Source organism: Sceloporus undulatus, chromosome 8, assembly GCF_019175285.1.
Source record: "Sceloporus undulatus isolate JIND9_A2432 ecotype Alabama chromosome 8, SceUnd_v1.1, whole genome shotgun sequence".
Lineage (NCBI taxonomy): Eukaryota > Metazoa > Chordata > Lepidosauria > Squamata > Phrynosomatidae > Sceloporus > Sceloporus undulatus.
The window spans coordinates 38,678,898-38,685,367 of NC_056529.1; positions in this window are offsets into that span (position 1 = coordinate 38,678,898).

Here is a 6,470-nt window from a genome sequence, read left to right on the forward strand (position 1 = left end):
ACATAAGCACCTTTCATGGCATCTGGCTGTATTGCGTCCAAGTACCATGATGGGCCAGAATTTGGGTAAAAGCTGGCATCTGCATTGGATGCTGCGCTGGGCTCTCCTGGCCCAGCGGCTACAAGATGGTGTATGTTTTGTGTTAAATTAGTTCCGCTGAGCTCCGCAGCTGGGATGTGCCCTCAGACCACAGGTGTTCCTAAATCAATGACTCCATGACAATTATAAATTGCTTTTCATAAGCAGTAAACAAACAGAACAACAATAAACCCTGGCAAAGAGAAAGAGAGAAAGATAGGGAGGGAGAAAGTGGCTTCACTGAAGCAATACTTCTGTGTTCTGCTGCCCAAGCTTTTTTGAAAGTGCTTACTGTCTCCTTTCAGGCAAGGCCTCTTTTGTTTCCATTTTCTGCCGCTGTCTGACTTGCTGATTCGGAGATTGCAGAAAGGAAACTTTCCTCTCTAGGAGCTTCCTTCCTCCGTCCTCCCTCCTGGAAAAACTCAACATTGAGGTTCAGATTGCAACACTGGAGAAGTGCGGAGGAACTGGTGCAAGAGTGAAAGACTCTCTCTTGTGATTTCCACATCGTGTGTCAGGCTGAAGTCTTCCATTTTGGTTGGTGAGGCACTGGGAAGCTGCATCCTCATCAAATCGCTGGCGAAGATTTGTTGAAATGATTCCACATTCCTAGGAGTAGTTGTCTCAGCTCTTCTGTGTTGTTGTGGTCCGCCTTCAAGTCATTTCTGACTCATGGCAACCCTACAACGAACCCATCATCATCATATTTATTTGTATAAATAAGAGGATTACTTTTTTCCCAGAACTGGGAATCATGGATTATCTGGGGCTGAGAGAGTGTGACTCACCCAACAGGTTTCCATGGCTGAACAAGGAATTGAACTCCAATCTCCAAAGTCCTAGTCCAACACTCAAACCACTACACCACACTGTGAAGTCGAAGGCTTTCATGGCTGGCATTCCTAGTTTTTTTGTGGGTTTTTCAGTCTCTGTGGCCATGTCCTAGGAGAGTTTATTCCTGACGTTTTGCCAGCAGCTGTGGCCGGCATCATCAGAGAATGCTGGCATGGAAGAGAGTGGTGTGTGTGTGTGTGTGTGTGTGTGTGTGTATACACTGTGTGACTATATACCCCACTCACTTCCATGCCAGAATTCTCTGAAGATGCCAGCGACAGATGCTGGTGAAATGTCAGGAATGAACTCTTCTAGAACATGGCCACATAGCCCAAAGAACCCACAAAAAGCTATGAACTACACTGGTTTCCCATCTCCGCCAAGTTGTTGTTGTGTGCCTTCAAGTTCTTTCCAACCTATGGCAACCCTAAAGTGAGCCTATCATGGGACTTTTGGGGCTGAGAAGATGTGATTCACCCAAGTCACCCAGCAGATTTCCATAGCTGATCATGGAACTGAACTCAGTTACCAGGGTCCTAGTCCTAGTCCAATGCTCAAACCACCATACCATGCTGGCTTCTTACTGCGTTACATGGCTATTTTTAATTCTGTTTTGTCAGCTATACCGTGGTACACAATGTTTGGATTCTATTTTCACACCGGGATTTAAATAGTCAAGGGCTCACATTCCGTACTGAAATCACAGGGTTGTAACCTAGAATTACAGATCTGTAACTGCTCCATATTCAACAAGACTACTTATACACTGCAAAAAGCCCTCCTTGGCAGCCAGCATTGGGTAAAAGGGGGTCCGTACAGCTGCTGATCGGAGTGTGAAGAGGATGACATTTCCAGCCCTTTCCCACCAGCAATACTGCAACATTTGTCAGCAGGACTCCTATTCACAAGTCCTTGTTGCAGCCATGCTCTCTGGTGGAAAGGAGATGGAAACATCCTCCTCCTTTCACTTGAATCAGTCACTTCCAGACACTTCATACAGAGGTGGAAAAGGTCTTCCCTGAGCCTAAAATGGCCCCGGTGGCATAAATGCATGGCGAATATGTCCCCTGTAGCACCTAGAAGGAGTTGGGACATTTGCAGGACAAAATTGTGGGATTTTGTGGTGGGAGATGCAGCCCTTCCAAGGCTTCCAAGGCTAATGTGGTCCCATGGTAGCCTGCCCCAGTTGTGTTACACAGAGGGGCGGGATATAAATTATTATTATTATTATTATTATTATTATTATTATTATTATTTAAAAACAAGAAATGCAATCATCCCTCTATGCTTGCAGTTTTGACTTTTGCGCAGTTGATTGTTTGCATATTTAATATGTTCTCCCTAGTCTTCTCTAGGCCCTCCAGCATGACTCTGTGGTCAACTCCCACCAGAGATTGACGATAGAGGCATGCGGGAGTACCTAGAGATTCCTAGAGCGAACACTTCTCCAGGCATTTGTAGGTCTTCCAACACAGTTCTATGGTTGAGGTCGGGCAATGTTGACCACAGAGTTGTGCCAAAGGACCTACAAATGTGTTGTTTCTTTTTTTAATTTGCCTTTTCCCCACTTTCATGGGATCCTGGGCTCCTAACAACAGCAAATGTGGAGGACCCACTGTATACATGTGCAAGTGTAAGGTGGGCTTGCCGTTGTGTATGTCACAAACAGGATGCCGCTCTGAGTTTTCATGTGCTGATCATCACGAAATGTGCCTTAAAACTGAAATTCAGCTTTCCCACATTCAAATGTGAAAAACTGGTGCATATATATATATATATATATTCCTTTCTTTTATGAAGACTAGATGTTCATCAGATTTAACGTCAAACTTTTGATCCCACGTTCCTTTCGCTGTTGCAACCCTGTGAGTCACAGAAAATGGTTGAAGAGATTTATCCTCTGAGAAAGGAGCCAGACAGAAGCTTCACATGTGCTTAAGCTGGGTTTGATGATGAGAAGCAAAGTGTTTAGCTTTATTATTTTGAGTGATCTCTTTGAACAATGGCAACTTTCCTCTCGACAAATAATAATAGCAATAATACCCCCTTTGTGTTTGGCATTATGGCACATGCGTCGGCCAATATGGCATACGTCCGCTGTTTGAAGAGCAGCAAAGGATCACATTTATTTTATGGAATCGTACTACAAAAATTGGACTTCCTTCAAAAGAAAGCCCGAAAAGCACCAAATGAGATTTTTTTTTGGACATTCCTAGTGAGGATGGCAAGAATATTTGAAAATATTCTCCAAAAAGGATCAAAAGCCTTGCTTCTTGAATGCTGAAAAACCCCGATGATGACAGTCCTGGGCCTTTTCAGTTCAAGACTTCCTTGTTGCAAAATTGGCACATGGAGAGGTTTTTCTCCGTTCAAAATAATAGCATTTAAAACTCAGGAAACTGCATTTCCTGTACAGAAAATAATATTGGGGGCTAGCAATAAAAATAATATTTGAGACTGGACAGGGATTGCTGGTTTTTGTGCGCTCATGCGCTCGCATGCACATAAACCCACATGTAAATTTTGTGCAGCGTAATTCCTAAACCGTGGACAGGCTTCAAACACTCAGTTTTCATGGATTGATTTAGGTGTTTCATAAGCTGCCAAGGGTCCCATGCCAGGAGAAAAGCAGCATATGAATCTAAATGAATTTAAGTCTCCAGGACCAGATGAACTACATCCAAGGGTATTAAAAGAACTGGCAAATGTAATATCGGAGCCGTTGGCAATAATAGTCTTTGAGAACTCCTGGAGAACAGGAGAAGTCCCAGCAGACTGGAGGAGGGCAAACATAGTCCCCATATTCAAAAAGGGGGAAAAGAGGTTCCCAACATTTATCGTCCAGTTAGTCTGACATCAATACCAGGAAAGATTGTGGAGCAGATCATTAAACAGAGAGTCTGTGAACATCTAGAAGGCAATGCCATAATCACAAAAAGGTAACACGGGTTTCAGAGAAACAAGTCATGCCAGACAAATCTGATCCCTTTCTTTGATAAAATTGCCAGCTTGTTAAATAAAGGGAATGCTGTGGATATAGTAGATCTTGATTTCAGTAAGGCCTTTGACACAGTTTCCCATAACATTCTTGCAAACAAGATAGTGAAATGTGGGCTAGACAAGGTAACTCTTACATGGATTTGTAATTGGTTGACTGTCCGAAGCCAAAGGGTGCTCAGCATTGTTTCCTCTTCATCCTGGAGAGAAGTGGCCAGTGGGGTCTCACAGGGTTCTGTCCTGGGCCCGGTGCTATTCAACATCTTTATCAATGACCTGGATGACAGAATTGGGAGCATACTTATCAAATTTGCAGATGATACCAAATTAGGGGGAATAGCTAATACTCCAGAGGACAGGATCAAGATTCAAAACGATCTGAATAGACTAGAAAGCTGGGCCAAAGCTAACAAAATGAAATTCAACACGGAGAAATGTAAGGTACTGCACTTAGGGAGGAAAAATGAAATGCACAGAAATAGGATGGGGGACACCTGGCTGAATGAAACTACCTGTGAACGGGATCTGGGAGTCCAAGTAGACCACAAGTTGAACATGAGTGAATAATGCGATGCAGCAGCTAACAAGACCAATGCAATTTTAGGCTGCATCAATAAAAGTATAGTGTCTAGATCAAGAGAAATAATAGTGCCACTGTATTCTGCTTTGGTCAGGCCCCATCTGGAATATTGTGTCCAGTTCTGGGCACTGCAATTCAAAAAGGACATTGAGAAATTGGAGCCATGTGTCCAAAGGAGGGCGACTAAAATGGTGAAGGGTCTGGAAACTATGAAGCCCTATGAAGAACGACTTAGGGAGCTGGGGATGTTTACCCTGGAGAAGAGAAGATTAAGAGGTGAGATGATAGCCCTGTTTAAATATTTGAAGGGATGTCATATTCAGGTGGGATCAAGCTTGTTTTCTGCTGCTCCAGAGACTATGAGACAATGGAGGAATGGAGAAAAGCTGCAGGAAAAGAGATTCCAGCTCAACATTAGGAGGAACTTCCTGACAGTTAGGGCTGTTCAACACTAGAACACACTCCTTTGGAGTGTGCTGGAGTTTTCTTCCTTAGAGGTCTTTAAACAGAGGCTGGATGGCCATCTGTCACTGGGGATGCTTTGATTGGGAGTTCCTGCATGGCAGGGGGTTGGACTGGACGTCCCTTGCAGTCTCTTCCAACTCTACGAGTCTATGATTCTGATTCTATGATTCTATATACATGCATAATAATGGTGGCCTGCATGAGACATTCTGAGCATGGCCCAGAGGCTGAGGAATGTGACGATGTGAGAGCCGTTTGTGGCAGAAACTTGCTAAAGAGATAGCCGGTTGACGTACAGCCTGCATAACTCACAATAACTGCATCAATGGGCCAATGCCTTTTGGCAATAAACAAAAATACCCGGGCCATAATTGGTCTGCGGGGATTTCTCTCAAAGAAGCAATTAAAAGGGCCGCGCAAAAGCAATTGTGGGGTTGAAGGATGCCTGACGGGACTGAAACTGCTTTGCACAAAATGTAAAGAGAATGCAAATATCTAGGGACGAGGAGAGCCTTTCTCAAGGGTACTGCTGCAGACGCTGTTGCATTTGGAGCAGTGGTTCCACAACTTTGGTCCTCAAGATGTTTTCGACTTCAGTTACCAGCAAAAGGTGCAAGGTGAAGCATGCAAATGTGCAAAGGTGAAGCGTACATGATGCTAATGGCTGTCAGAACTCTTTGGATTAACCACCATGTATTTGGTTTCTCGTCCAACTCTAGATACCTTGCAAAGTTGTTGCAAGCAGAAGGAAAGGTGAAGACTTTCCTGGAATGACTCTGAAAATAAAATCAAATGCTGTTTCTGGTTGTGTCATCCTCAGCATGCTCAACCTTTCTCCACACAGCTTGGTTTCCAGACTTTTTACCATCTTGGTTGTCCTCCTCTGGACACATCCCAACTTGTCCATATCCTTCTTGAACTGTGGTGCCAGAACTGGACACAGTGTTCCAGTCCTGGCACTGGAAAGGTCTGACCAAAGTGGAACAGGTGGTCATTACTACTTCCCTTCCGCTGGACACTATACACTCTTCCCTCCACATTCGCTGGGAATTCGCTCACCCATTTTATACGTGTGTATTTTGTTTCACTTTCTCAGTGTAGCGCATTTATCTCTGATAACTTTCATTTTGTTCATTTGGACCCAGATCTCCAATCTATTGAGATCATGTTGAATTCTGATCCTGTCGTCTGGGATATTACTTCTCCTGATTTAATGTCATCTGCAGAATTGATCAGCATGTCTTCCATCCCAGCATCTAAGGCTGCATCTGCACTGCAGAAATCATGCAATTTTGATACCGCATTAACTGCCATGGCTCCATCCTATGGAATCCTGGGATTTGTAGTTTGTTGTGGCACCAGAATTCTCTGACAGAGAGGGCTAATGATCTCACAAAGCTAAAAATTTCTGTCCTTGGTCTCTTGCAACAACTATCTCTAGAAGAGAAAGAGTGATTGGGGAGATCAGTCCGGAAAACAAGTCCTATGCGGGATGTTTGAAATAACTGTGTATATC